Genomic DNA, 16,278 nt, shown 5'->3' with positions numbered 1-16,278 from the left:
TCCTCAGAAGTTACTCTGATTGAAGAAAAAAAGGCGGACAGAAATATCCAAATAATTAGATGTTTGCGAAAAATACAAACAGTTTAATAAGAAACCACTTTAACTATTCCTTAACAAGGATGACATCATGTGTCTTTTTGTTTTCTGAAGTGAATTTGAATATATTTCTACATTATAAAACTACCATTATAAACTGATGGTTATTAGGTAAGGCGGGTTAGAGGACCATCAAAATGGAGACAGATGTTCAGTTCTCTGACAAAGTTTTGCCATATTCTTTGGAAGCGAATTGAGTTCAAAGTCGGCTTGGACCTTCGTTATCGAGGTGTGCATAGTCAATATAAATTACCTGATAATTGCACAATGAAAAATGCCGTTAATTTTATTCCAAAATTATTCAATAAGTAAGGGTTAAGGATTCTACCAAAAAAAGCAATGGTAGGGTAATCAAGGTTTCACCATTTGTAAATGCGTTTCACTAATCTTCCTACCATATGAGTGCACGAGCCTGTTGTATTTAAACTGTGATAAAGAAACACTAAAATAATTTGATGCGGATGATCGAGAACTATACATGTAATAATTCACCTGGATTTGAAATATAAAGCTAACAAAAGAAAAACAGAATAGTTAATCCGGATTTTTTGTTAATACCTCATATGGAAGATGTTATTTTAGCCATCAAATGATGATGTGTTGTTATCTAAACTGTTGCATCATATTTTGAATTCACTCGTCAGGTCACCAGAGCAGATTAAAATAGAATGCTCACGAATTCAGTTTTGTTCAATGTTTAACATAAGAGCATCATCACTTTCAGGTACAGTCATTCCGTTTCATGATGTATCAGTTTAAAATGATTAAGATAATGTATATGTGCTTATGCTTTGCCAGTGCTTCATTTCAAGCTCCACGTTGCATTCTCATCTTCTGTTTTTCTCGGTCTAACTCAGTAGGAAGTATATTAATGACATTCGTTACATACTAAAACTTGATTTGATGTTACTGTAGGGTACTGTTTCAAAAGCCACGTAAAAGCATTAAATTAATAGCGAGAGCACAAAAGGACAACAAACGATTCATACACACATACTCACTCTTATAAAAATATGTTTGTCATTAAATAACAATGTTATATTAAAATCATTACTTCTTAGCTAATATAACTGATCAAATTAAATAGAAAAACGAAGCGATGTTTAAATTCGAAACACTCGTATATGTATGTTGTCATGTCGGAAATATATTTTCCAGTCATGCACAGTTGAAAGCAAATTGACGCATGCGCGTTGTAACAAAGATCACTTTCTATCTCTATAAGTTTTCAAATAAATGTAGACACAAACGCACGTCTGCGACGTTGGACAACTTTAAAAGTCGTTAGTTATTAAAACATGGATGGTTTCATTGTTTCAAAGTTCTGTCATCTTGCCATCTTCTTGGCATTATATACTTGTAACGTAATCGGTTGTAACTATCACTGCACAGAAGGACAAACAGTAAAATCAAAGAAATGCTACGCTATGCTAGGTTGTGACTTCTCGTTCCCGGATATTCATATTACTATAGATATGAATGGTTTACGAGTAGCGATGAACTTTACAAGACGTACTAATGGAGATGTTCCCTCTAAACCAACTTACTCTTACAACGGTTTACAATTCAAACTGAATCAGACAGTCAATCAATATTTATTTCAAGGAAAGGTAGAATATATCGAGGAAGATCTATCCTCCTACTGGTCTAACATTGCTAAGGTTGATTTCTCTTTCTCCATCTTAAACCTTCAACGACAGGATGCTGGTAATTATCATCTATCATTGACTGAAGAAGAATCTCCACATACCCTTTACTCTCATCACACCTATCATCTCTTTACAGTCTACCAGCCTCCTACACCTCTTGTTTGTCAAGGACCCTCCTCATCCCCATCTGGTTCCTACCACGTAACTATATCTTGTTCAATAACAGACGGGTTTCCAACGGTAAATTTGGAAATGATTGAGCCCGAGGGCTGTGATTTTCAGAAACATTACACGGATGAAAACGGTATTCAAGAGCTTTCTGTTGACATTACGTCTTGTAATGAGAACTCAACTGTTGGGTGCATCGCTACCCAGGAATCGCTGGCGTTCCTTTCCACGCCGCAGTATTCGGACAGGTGTGAATTTAACATCTCTAGTAGTCCAGGTGAGTCTATCATTTATATAATTAGCCGTGCACGCCAACAATGAGAAAACTGTATATTCATCATTTTGAAAGTCATCGTCTAACATATAAAAATACCCCACCCACTTAGAAAATGTTTCAGACTAAGAACAATTTTGGAATACTAAATCGCACCAACACAATCAATGCAATCAATGCAATACTTCTGTAACTGCTAGTGCCCTGTTATCGTTAAAGTACACAAATTTAACCCAATATGACTTTTAGCTCTTTCAAAGTGTTTCCTTGCACGTGTTGCTCCGAAGTCAGTGGGCTGTGGGTGTGCTCAAGTGACTTCTTTTTCTTAACCATAAGCTCCATTACCGTACAAACACACGAGTACTTTAGTACAGTAATACAGTGAAGCCTTGCTGTGTTGATTAATAGGCTTCATATGTAATTTAAAGGAACGGAAAACCGCACGCAGTGTGACGGATATAAGCTACACTAGAACATAATATGTTTTAATATATATGTTAGTTACAACCAAGGATGACGACACCATTGCAGGATTCACATAGGCATTGACCTGAGAGCCTATAAAAAATTTAAACTTTACCAAGTATTAATATAAAATGAGGGTAGTACCTATAGTCTTTAATTAATGGTGTATTAACTTAATTTAGGCAACATTTTATGGTAAGGAAATTGGACTGTTGTCATTTCAGTTGGTTTTGGTGTGTATCGAATCTGTGAAGATAAACAGTGAGTTCATGGCATATTTTGAACGAGCGACATTATTTTCCCTACGTTTACTATCTTCAGTTCACATTCATGTTTTACGAGAACCTGCAATACATTGTTAGTTAGTAAGTAATCTAGTAACATTTACTTTAAGCAGTATTATGATCTCCCAGCACTCACCATTTTAAATTTAAGCACGTAAAATTTCTGTAAAGCAACGTGTGAAAGTCAAATTAAAACCCACTATCCTTGTTAAGTAAATGGGTAGTGTATTATGGTTATACGATGTCACACTCTTTAATTGGTGACTCCCCCTGGAAAATTACCCCCCTCCCCCAGACAACCCCCCTGGACAAGTACCCCCGGACTATTCCCACCTAGGTAATACCCACCATGGACAATTCTTACCAGAGAAAACTCCACCTGGACAATATCCTACCCCGGTGGACTCCCCACCGGACAATTACCATCCCGGACAATTTCCCCCGGACACTATTGGCCCACAGATTATTGTCAATCGGGAGCACCAAATTGGGACGATTTTATAACGCTAGTTACCAGTAAAAACTGTGCGTGCGTACTATATTATTTTATATTAGCATAACCAACGGGCCCAACTCACCTGGGAAAAAAAATAATCGCGACGTTAAAGGATACGAGTATCTTTGTGCGAGAGTGCATTGGTGATATATTTATTTATTTCCGTTTTCTGTGTGTAAACCACGTCTGCATGTAGAGAGTGACTTTCGCTTAATTTTTCCACATAAAGGTGTAAGATATTGGTTTACTTTTGTCTACTTACATAGAGATCTGAATTACCACTTTCGTCCTGTCACGCTACCAATGTAATACTTTTGCAATGTAGTAAAACAAGATAACCTTAACATTTACTGCGCACTTCGCGCGCACTATAGCCGCGTTTGTTTCCTGGTGGACTTTTCTTTGACCCTTTTTTATTCCTTGCCAGAGGCAAAAGGAATATATGCAGTCACGCTTCAGTGGGGACACAACAACAATATGAACACATGAAATGTTCTGTTGTAGTTAGTTCTAGCTTCACCCTCATTTTTACTGGACTGATAGCGTAAACCCCGCCTAAATCGGCTGTCAATCAATCTTCGAAATTTTCGAGGAGGGGGACTGTCCGGGGAGAAATCGTCCGGGGGGAATTGTTATGGTTGGGAATTGTCCGGAGTGGGAATTCTCCGGGGGGGGGGGGGCTTTGACCCGGGCAGTTATCCTGGAACCCTTTAAATTATGTTCCTTGTCAGTAATTCAATCTAAAAATATTAATTTCATCAGTATTAATCAGATCTGTTTTCTGTAAAGCAAACTTCGATAGAACAAATTAAAATCCATTATTCTTGTTCAGTTTGTTGGTAGTGTATTCTGGTAATATGACGTCACACACTCATATTTGTTGTTGTCAAGATTCTTTGTAGAAAGCAGTCGACAAAGACGCAAAGAAGGACAGAGAGCGTATATGAGTGTGAAATATACACAACATTGTAATTAATAACAGTAAAAAGCATCTTTCTACATATTCTCATAAGTGTTTACGCCTATTACTTATAAGTTCTGTTACGTTGAAGGTTCTTTCCACGTGTTCAGTTCAAGACGATTGGGTACAAATATGTTCTCGTTTTCTTTCTAGCATATCTCTGTGATAAGCGTCGACTTTTGGGATTAATTTCAAGTTCTCTTTCTTTCTTTCTCGTTCAGCTTGTATTTTCATTCCCACTTGCCTCTTTTGCCATATATAAAGTTACCAAAAACAACCAATTTAATTCGTAAGGTAATGAATCACTATTATCTCATTGACGGTGGATACACAGATTTTCGTTCTTTTGAACTGCAATTTTGCCCTATTTTTGCATAATTAAACATGAGCAACTTGTCAATTTAACGTCATCCTGGATAAAAGAGAACAAACAAGTGCTATGAGTCAACAATAAATTAACAAAATATATTAATCATAAATTTAATATGTTGAATACTACGAGTAATAACAATATGCAATGATGGCTTCTCGGAATGTACTCCGAGCGCCCAACAACTCATTTCGCTAAGGTATCGAATCATCGTTTTCCTTTCTTGTCTAATATTTCTTGTTTTTATTTTCCAAGATACTTTTGATTGTTCTTCATACTTTAATCAGAATCCATAGCCACAAACTGCGTCTATACTGTAGTGTCTGTTACGCGTATAAACGATTTTGATGGTGACTGCATGGTCAAATGCTGACGAACTATAGAAGCATTGACGTCGACAGCCAGGGTTGGCCTGGGGCAATTTATTATCAGACTTAATTAAATATATTATAATAATGAATACAACTTATTGTTAGTCTCATATTTGTCGGGTACCCCTCCCTCTATTTGACCTTTTTAAAAATAAATTTCGATTATATTACTTAGTATCTGCTGTCATGTATAAAAAGAACCCGGGTGTTCAAGAAACTGTGTCAAATGTTTGTAAGTAATATGTCATCCTTGTTGCATTCTTTCATAGTTACTACAATTATCAACCACTTCCCATCAGGCAAACTTCATGTTAATGAAAGAGGCTCAGACGAATACGTTGTTCTTCCAAAATTATAGTCGACACAGATCGTACCATCAGCAAAGAAAGGGAATTTGTATAAATTCATTGAAAAATACTGTTTAATATATTTTATTTTACTATTTTAGTATCAGCGTTCTTAGACGCGTGGCTACATTGATATTACATGTTCTGAACACTTCCGAGCATGCGCAAGAACCTTAATCTCTTCTAGAATACCTTCTCTCTACTATTGGTTTCTATCGAGAGAAGACTACACTGCAGAGCTAAGCATCGGTAATTATAACGCACAGCGTAAATATTGTAAGATAAGATCCCTTTAACAATGGAGATTGTACATTTTTCTGATATTTTCTTCTTCCTATTGTTGCAGTTAATGTATTTTTCCGAGTGTAGCGATTGTGATTTTAATTGTCAAGATGGACCAGCTATGAAATCGACAGACTGCTATTCGGTTGTAGGATGTGACTTTCCCTTTTGAGATATTTCTTTTTCATATAGATATATACACACACTTCGATTAGAGTTGAATTTCACTGAGATGGCCCACACCGGAGAAACATCTACCCGTACTTTTGCTTACACTGAGCTCTTCAGGTCGGATTATGATCACACAGTCAATCGTTATTTATTTCAAGTAGAATACTCGCACGGAGATTATCAATCGTACTTTGATTATGACTTTGGTTTTTCAATCCTAAACCTCCAACCAGAAGATGCTGGAACCTACCATGTATCATTGTTCGATGATTACTATAACATACTTCTCGTTCAACATACTTACCGTCTGCTTACCATTTATCGTCCTCCTTCACCTCTCCTCTGTGAAAGGAAAAATCTTACTTTACATCCGAATAATGACTATAAATTTGAACTGACATGTTCCATTCCAGACGCATATCCAGTTGTAGACTTACACGTTATTGAACCAAAAGACTGTAGTTTTAAGAAGCATTATTCACGTGAAGGTAAAGATAATGTGTTAAAGATTTATATTACCTCGTGTAGTGGTAATTCATCAGTGGGCTGTTTTGCTTCTCAGGGAAACTTAGACTTCATGTCCAGCACAGGTTTCTCTGATAGCTGTTCTTGGGAACTTCCAAAGACATATCCAGGTAGGACACACTGTTATTTGATATCAACTTCCAGCTTTTCTAGGTCAACGATGTTTTCCTTCATTTATATCTCGTTCACGGTTTTAGTGACAAAACACAGGCTTTATATGAACAGGGAGGAGTGGGCTGGGGATAATACCGGAAATATTAGCCCGGTAAAATGTTGTAACCGAACGGACCAAAAGAATACAGTTAGCAGTCACAAAACGCTTAGTACTCTGCCGATCTCCTTTGTGAGATGATATTTATTTATCATTAAGAAAATCAAAGAAATGAAATACATTTGCTACTCATCACTCATCGGTAGGGCTGGTAAGTTTTAAAGTCTTGACAGACGCTCTCACTTTTAACGAAGAAAAAAATAACTAGCAGAAAAGCAGTCCATAAAGTTCACAATATGGTCTAATTGTCCATTTCTATCACGCTCAAGATCATTTCCGTCTCGTATTATATATATAAATATAATATTCCAGTCTCATTGCGATTGTGATCACGACCCGATGACATGCGCTCTTTGATCTAATAAAATATTATAGGTAACACTAGTGATATATGATAATTGTATCACCTTCTTGGAGTGATACTTTGATGCATGTTTTGTATTTTGGTCGGATGTAGCTATCAGTCTGTACATTGTAATGTATTGTAATAACAATCTTGTCATGCCTTACAACAACATCGTATTTTAATGTTTTTATCCCACACTGACTCAAGTATTAGATCTGGTATACGCATAAACAGTGAACTCGTAACAAGATAATTACTAAAGTACAGTAATACGTTCTCGGTCTGTGCAAAATTATTAAAGATAGCATCTGTATTTCTAATCTCGTTTTGTGGCATCTCAAAGGTTCGATAAATGATATTGATTTCATATTTAAACAGGAATTCTATATATAGTATATAGGAGTGGTTCGAAATGTTCTTCCGAGACACTTTTTGCAAAAAAAGAAAGTATATTTAACATAGTCAAGCATTTAACAAGTGTAGGTGTCTACAATGTAACGTCACATTGTGGAAGCATTCGTCAATTATTCATAGCTAATTAAGGTAGAATGCTCACGGAGTCATGTTAAGTATCATATTGCATGTGAGAGCTTCGCCAGTTTTCTTTACATTCAGTCCGTGAATGTTATTATACGAATGCAACACTTAAATATTATGACTTAACGTAATATTGCCATATTTTGTTTCTAGCACCACATTTGTGTCGGCAATCTTTAAGTGCCAATGAGCTTTCTTGTATAATAAAGGTAAAATAGGATATGTTTGCTGCAAATTCAATAAAAATTGACTTAAGTTAATGTTCAATATATTGAGGAGGATTACTCGTGGTACTTTCCTTGAGTTCAACGTTCAACGTGAGGATTTTTGTACTTTTAATCTATCATTGACTGATGATAACTCCCGTTTACTCTTTACAGTCTACCAGCCTCCTACACCTCTTGTTTGTGAAGGCCCTTCCTCATCTCCATCTGCATCATACCACGTCGTCCTATCTTGTTCAATAACAGACGGGTATCCACCGATAAATCTGGAAGTAATCAAACCCGAAGGCTGTGATTATCAGAAACGTTACACGGATAATAACGGAACCAAAAAGCTTTCAGTATACGTATCTTCTTGTGATCAGAACTCAACCATTGGATGCATCGCTACTCAGGAACCGTTGGAGTCCCAAGCTACATCACAGTATACTGACAGATGTGAATTTAACATCTCTAGAACCGATCAAGGTAAGACATTACTCTATGATATTTGTATAATATGAAGCTTGTAAGAACGTTATTTGAACGGGAAAGCTATATTTAAAGAACACCGCCTGACCTTTGGAAACATTGCTGGCAGACAATATCTTAATCCACTTTCCAAATACTAAAACACAAGACGAACAACATAGTTAAAGAAACATACTAAAGTATAAAACAGTAATCAAATATTTTTACGCGTGTATTTATTGCTCCAGTTTGTGTAACCTTAAGTATAGTGGGGGGACGGAGAGGTCCTGTTCCTGAGTCATCAGATTTGTGAAACTCATTGAAGACACAACCTTAATTATTCACATTTTTGTACATTTTATTTGCAATCGTTTAACCTAAACATACAGAAACACGTACAATGTATTGATATTAAATACTGTGAAATTTTAGGAGAACAAAACCTAAGCTAATTGTGGGTATTCCCATGTTACAAATTGCATAATCTGGAGCTTTAAAGGGATCTACTACTCCCAAAATAATTAAAACGTAGGTAAGAAATAATATGGAAACATCATAAACTAAACTGTAGCTGTGCATTATTGGAAGTTTATTTGTGCAACTTGATTAAAGTAGGAAGCTGTTTATTATGTTTTGTTTAATGTCAGTGGTTATGTAGAACGTTTATAATCCGAAATACTTACAGCTGAATCCATGGCACTGTCATCTCTAGCACTATCACTGCAGCACATCTAACAGTTTCTTTAGCAATGCAGTGTTAGGAAACTACATCTCATGTAACACGCTCTAATCTTGCCTGGAAGATCATCAAAGTTTTGTCTACTATTTCGTTAATCTAGCTAACATAGGATCATCAGAAAAAGAACAGACAGGGTTTAATATTTATTTATCCTAACAAGTCATATTTTGTTTAATATTATTTTGAAGTGATTTAGACAGAGATATCCATGATTTTTGATGTTCTCAAAACAGAAATAATCTCATTTAGTTCTTTCATCTAGCTCACACAAGCTCCCTTTTCCAATCGAAGGAAAAGTGATTTGGTGTAAATAATAATTAACTTTTTGAAAAAGAGCGAGTACTATTTAAATGAAATAAGATTAAGTATCTCATTTTCAGTCGAAACACTTATTTCGGGCGGTATATATGCTGATTTTTTCATTTTTCATGCGTTTGAAGGAAGGAGGCAAATTTTACCATATTATAGTAAGACATGTTTTTTTTAATACAATTTTATCAAAAGAAATAATTGCTAACCATTTTTCCTATAACTAGTAAATTGTTCACGAAAGTAAGTTTAATGCTAATCGATCAATGAATACAATCACCACATTAATATTCTTATTGAACACTATAAGGTCCAACAAAAATCCAAAGAAAGTTTTCAAAGTGTAGTGTATCGATTAGACGGATTCATTTGTCATAACTTTATTTAAAATACAAGTTAATCCACTATACTTTACTTAAAGAATCTTTATAAATGCCATTCGTGAGAAAATGTAATTCCAACGTATTGAAACTTGTTTCTCCGTTTTTCCTACGTACAGGCAAATAAGGTGAATAGTTTGTTTTGATTCGTAGAGGAAATTACTTTCATTCATTGATTTTTTCTTATGACTAAATGATCAAACAATGTTAAAAAATGAAACAAAGCACACGATGTTTTTATATCTACTTTTTATGATCAATTAAGTGATTGACAATTGTATCGGACAAGCAGGGATATTTCTTTCAAGGGGTTCCAGGTAGAATGCCAACATTTCAAAACTAGCTGTTTTACGTGGTCAAAGTTTGTGCAGCATTACTCAGATACACATAATACTATAATACTAATAATAACAACAAACGAATTCACGTATGTTATTTAACATTTCAACTCTCGGTTTGCCCTTTATCTCAAAATGCAATCATTTTTATGTCTTTTATTTTCTTTAAACAGACATCGCCGGTTGTAGCTTTCATTGATTTGACGGACCAGTTTCAAACAAGTCAACATATTGCTATGTTATTGCAGGTGCTTTTAGGTATTGCGCTAAGCGGAATCCAAAACGTTACAAACCCTACACAAAGTAACTAACTTATCAGCAACGGATCAAACCAGTAAAATACAAAACTCTGCCCTACTGAGCAAAATCGGTCACCAGATATCATGTCCGAAAAAGCCTTGTATTATGTAACCTAGAATGTACAGATCGCAATACATCGGTCGGATGACGATTCTGTGCGGACGGCTCGGTCAAACAGCTTTTTCTAATATGATCTTCTGATATTCGAAGTCCGAGACAAATCCACAGAACGCTCTTGGTAACGCAATGTTTCAATAATGCTAACAATAACATTAGATGACGTACTACGATGTGGTTCCGAGTTCCGTAACGACGCACATGTAAGCCACCCCAAAATCTGCAAAATACGAATATCACAAACCTTCATTTTCTACTGCTACGAAGAGTTGCCTCAGTTGATAGTTTGCGTTTTCGCTGGGTAAATAAACCGCACCCTAGTCCCCAGTGACGAAAGTATCATATAAAGCCACCCATTTTACAAGTTCTGTTTTACCAGACCAAATTCCCTCTCAAGTCAAGTTAATACGTTGCGAGGGATGGCATAAGCCATGCCCGGGTACCACAGAACAGGTGCCGCAATACGGTTTTACGGCCATCACCATTCCAAGAAGAGACAACCAGCGCTCAAAAAAGCTATCAAGTCTGCGCTCAAACAAGCTTGCTATCTCTTTCCACGTGACATTACCAGGTGCGTCACAGCCGAACCATATACCATTGATTTCGATATGGTGATGCAACCATGACGCACTGAAAGACGCGTCTTGAATCGCCACCTAACAAGACGAAGACCGCTTGTCTTCAGAGGATTTAACTTTGCCCAGCTAACTTTCTGAATCACCACCAGGTTCTCAGAGAGGGCCTTGAAAGAGGGCCGACTTGAAACTATACATGTAACATCATCTGCGTATTGAACGCATTGGACTCTCTAACCACCCGGCAACACCAAAGTAACGAAACGAACATCTTTATTAAACATATGACATTGTCTTTCTAAATAAAACAATGCAGTGGAGATAAGGGGCATCCTTGACGGTCCCCTTCTCTACAGAAACATAACTTAAACTTCTGCTGTATAAAATGGAAATCCAATACAACAATTTGGATTAAGTCCAAACGTTTCGAGAACTTTCATTAAAAAGTCGTGATCCACCATGTCGAAGGCCTGTTGATCAAGAGAGACCAACCCACACAACAAACCACGTTCTATGACAGAATCAGTCAAGTGACTCATCGACCAAAAGTTTTAACGGATACAATACCCGCTAACGGAACAAGTCTAGAGATGACTTACAATAAGTTGCATTGCGAGTGCTAAACGATTTCACAAAACATACTCATCAACTTGTAATCCACATTCAATAAGGTTCTAGGCCATTTCCTAGACGATTCCAAGGGATATCCATACTTAGCCATAGAGTGCTTTTAACGTGACCCGCCATGCGGGATCCAAAATGTCACGGCTAAACGGCACTACCGAACCATCCCATTCTTACAAACGAAACTCAAGTCAAGCGAGCCAAGGAAGTCAATACGCCCACCGACCTGCAGAGACAAACCCCCAAACACACACTCAAACATTCAAAAAATCACAAAAGGAAGACCAGCACGCAGCGAAACGAAACACCCCTCCCCAGCACACCACCGTCCAAAAAAGGCAGCCCCAAATAAACGGCCAAAATTGCCTTCAACCTGAAGGCGGATGCCACACTTCACCGCCTCCAGGACTGCCCGCCAGCCAGCAAATCTCCCCCCAAAATCCACACTACACACACTCCTCCAAACAAGCCCACCACCCCCCCCCCCCACAAAAACAACACGGTGCAACACAGCAACCGAACAAACCGGAGGACCCACCCCATACAAAACAAAGCCCCGCCCCACCGACCACGAACGGTCCCCCGCCACACGGCCGGTCAAGGACTGGAACCAGCCCCATAAATCCCAAATAAATCAACAATGCCAAAAAAAATGCCAAAACATGAGCGGCACTCCCCAAGCCGTCACAGTCGGTCCCCGGGCACAGCCCACCCCCCAATCGCCAATGATAACCCCCAGATCGGTCACCAAGGCACCGTGTGCAACCCCCTCCGAGGTAAGGCCACGAAGCCTGCAACCACCCAGCCCCCAATGCACCGAACGCAACGACCCGGCAGAACGACGTCCCCGTAAAAATTACATCAAGGCCCTATCCCGCAAGGAACTGCGAACGAGGGCCGGCGGCGACAGGTCAACAGGGGGCAACCCAAACAAGAGCGGAGCAAATGAGACGCACCACCCTGTCCGGAATACCACCATGCCTAAGGTTGACTTCTTGTGAAAATAGATAAGAGTAAAAATATCTGTCTACCGGATCACGTACTGTCTACCAAGAGCTGGCCTCTGAGCTCGTGTGCGAGCGCAGTGACAGTTGTATTCATTAATTTCTCTATAGCGGCATCAGCGGAGGAAACCCCAAGTTTTGACATCTGCGCAGAGTTTCGAAAATTCTCCGACGAAGAGCTCTGACTACACAGTACTACACAGCATAGCGTCTGGTGCGCAACTTATACACCCTTCTAGTCTGATAAAGACGAAACGGCCGGCTTCAAGGTACACCATCTTTTGTACCTGTCTTCATATTCACGGCGGACCTCTGTTTCCCTTAGAATTTGACAATTAAGCTTCAAAATTCCCCTTCCTATTTCCTGGAAGCATCATAAAAATTTGGTCTACATAAGTAAACCGGTGTTTGCTAGAGTTAATACACCGGTAAACATCTACCAAACGATGGGACGATATAAAACTAACCAACTGAACCGGCATTGGAACCATTTATATGTCCATAAATCTGCATCCTCTTCCCCAGCTGTGGGTTTCCTGAATGTAAACGTAGTCGATATCCTTTCTCTGCCTATTGGCTTAGATCACGTGTAGTATCTGTTCCCTTTCAAGGGGGAATGGTGATAAACACCCGACTATGATCACACAACCACAGACTCGACGCAAGGGGGCTGGGGTTGAGTGCGGATCAGTCGTTCGGTAGTTTAGTTTTCGTGCCCAGGTTCTTTCCTTGGTGACTTTCCTTAAAACTATCCTCATACTTTTTAAGTAAGGAACATATACTACACATGATCTTAGCCAAAAGGCCGAGAAGCGATGCTTACAATGTTGAAAAAACATGACTACGTTTTTGTGACTCTCTCATGCCGTTCACACTGAGGGTGAATATTGACAATAATTTAGTCATATTTGACTATAAAGATGACTCCAACCGTTTTATGTGGGTTCTGATACCTAATTCCTCAACGGAATCACATGAAGCCGACGTTTTCAGAGAGGGCTCCCCGACCTCATCAAACCAGGACACGATTTAAAAAAAAAAAAACGAGTCACTGTTTGACAGACTGCTGGAATCGTCTGTCGAAGGAGTTTCGGGAAGCGAGTGACAGTAGGGGGATCCGCATGGGGTCCGCAGGGGTCGGTAAGGGGTCAGTGTCAACAAGGGATACACAGAGGGCACCTGGACCTCCATATTTTCACCCTGTCTAGAACCCTTTGTAACTGGAAGTAGAAAATATTCCATTGCCGGCTGCACCTTGCGTTTCACCTTTGCTACATACGACGAGGGTCAGGCGCCAAAACATTACCCTCCATTCCACACTGTGAACAAATTACCTCCTTTGGGCAATTTTTAATTGGTGCAGAAAGAAAAATATAAATTCGACGAAATCTTGTATCCAAGCCAAATTTCCAATTGTATCACATTTTACAAAGTTAGTACATATGTTATAAACACAAGTATGTCATGTTGAAATCACAAGAACATGCACCCATGTGCGGTGAAGTTAATCGATTTACTCAATATTAATATATTTGTGCATCTTACTGTCATTTCTGCAGACACGAAGAACATAATGACGGTGGTGATGATCGTAATTGCCGCAATACTCGTCCTCTCTGTGATAATCATCTTATATGTCTACAGGTAAGCAAAGTTATACGTCATACATCTACAGAAGAAAATAGTTCACCTATGAATGAAACTACATATAAGTTCATTCAAAGTATGCCTTGTGTATATGCATCTTCATCTTTCCGAACGTGTGAATAAATATATTTTCTATCATACTTGTCATAAAATTTATGACATTGTGAGTTTCACACTGGCTGCCAAATGATTTTCAAAAGTTAAACCCTTATGCGGAGGATAATAAAGTTGAAGGTAATCTTTGCAGTTTATCTGGGTCTGCCAATGCCTTGTACGGGCGCTGGTATGCTGGGAGAGGGCAGTTTGTTTCGTTGCGGGCTGGGCGTCCATTTGTAGCACTTTGAATGTTCGGGTGTGAGGTGGTGGGTTGTTTGTCACCGCTGGTCGGTGGGCCTTTTGTTTCTGGCTTGTTTGGGTTGTGAGTTCTGTTTATGAGCGGCGGTTGGTTTCTCAGTGCCGTTTGGGCGTGACGTTTTGGTTCCCACAGGACGGGTCACGTAAAAAGTACAATGCGATGATGTTTGATGCGATTTGAAGCGGAGAATATTTATCTTACTTCCATGATTTGTTTTTCAATCCTAAACCTCCAACTAGAAAACGGGACAACAACTAACTTTCTGTTATTAACGCAACACTGAAAAGGTAGCTGGCGATTTAATTAATTTTCTTTCAATTTGTAGGTTTTATCTTCCTCTGTCTTCTAATTAATAGCCTAACTAAAAATCAATAATATGTTGTTTGCCTGTAGATATCACTTCGCCTTTACAAATATTTCGTTTTCATAAAAAAATAATATATAGTACTTAGATTAGTGTTGAAACTCATGGGATGACTTACACCGGAGACAAATCTGTTCGTAGTATTGCGTACAATCGGCCGTTTTCTCGGAGATGTATCTTAGATTCAAAGATTATATGTTTAGGGAAGAATACTTTCTTTCAAACCTACACCTTCTAAAATATGTTAAAAAGGAAAGTGCACTTGCATTCTATTGAACTGAGATGTCACAATATAGAAATTTTCTTTGTTTCTATGTATTGTTCATAAAAATCCTGCTAACATTTCCTAGGGCACTGACTATATTATCTAATGTCAAGATGGACAAACTATTAGATTTACACTTTCTTTTTTTAGTTGTAGGATATATGACTTTCTAGATATGTCTTCGTCATATTAATATTATATAGTACTTATATTTGAAACACCATACACATTTTGTCCGCTCTTTCCGAAATAGATCATGGATTCTATAGCTACTTAATCCAAGTAGCTTACACAAACGGAGATTATTCATTGTATTTGGGATTTTTATTTCTAATCTTTAACTGGAACGCGACATTGCAAAATAAATCTGCAGGAACGGCTTTAACTGACAGCTTAAATGTGAAATAAGATGTTTTGAAGTGAATTCTTGCAAATGTAGTGTTCCTGTTTTTTCCTCGAAATGTTCATTAAAAGGTTTTTTCTCTCAAGAATATTGATTGTATTTTGTATTGTCAAGATGGATCAACTGTGAGATCAACATATTGTTATTCGCCTGTCTTTCTGTTGTGTGGCCTGGTCTTTCTACATATTTAATAAATACATATTATATAGTACTTAGATTGTGAGTTGAACATCACCGAGATATCACAGAGCGGTTACATATCTGTTTGTTCTTTTGGGTACAATGAAATGTTCTTTTCGATCTGGATGATAACTTCAATCGTTATTTATTCCTAGTAGATATTCACACGGAGAATATCAGTAAAACGTTCACGATTTGTTATCAAACCATGTGGAAAATGCGACAACAGAATTAATTCTCTGTTACTAACGCACCAGATGAACACATTTTATGATTCATTACAATGAAATTTATCAATATGGATTATTTTACCTTTCCTGTCTTCCTCTTCGTAATGCTCCTGCTAGAGAAACGTTCCGCATGCTGATTTTGACTTTTGCTGCCAAAAATC

At 37.9% G+C, this 16,278-nt stretch overlaps 2 pseudogenes; one reads left to right on the top strand and one right to left on the bottom strand.

Annotated features, from left to right (window-relative positions):
• The first annotated feature begins 13,230 nt into the window (after nt 1–13,230).
• On the top strand, nt 13,231–13,326 carry LOC139976576 (U2 spliceosomal RNA; annotated as a pseudogene).
• A 49-nt stretch (nt 13,327–13,375) lies between these two features.
• Nucleotides 13,376–13,490, bottom strand: LOC139976563 (U2 spliceosomal RNA; annotated as a pseudogene).
• Between the last annotated feature and the right edge of the window lie 2,788 nt (nt 13,491–16,278).

The sequence above is a fragment of the Apostichopus japonicus genome, chromosome 11 (assembly GCF_037975245.1).
Source record: "Apostichopus japonicus isolate 1M-3 chromosome 11, ASM3797524v1, whole genome shotgun sequence".
Lineage (NCBI taxonomy): Eukaryota > Metazoa > Echinodermata > Holothuroidea > Aspidochirotida > Stichopodidae > Apostichopus > Apostichopus japonicus.
Note: the sequence above shows the minus strand (reverse complement) of the source record. Positions and strands in the feature narration are given on the sequence as shown.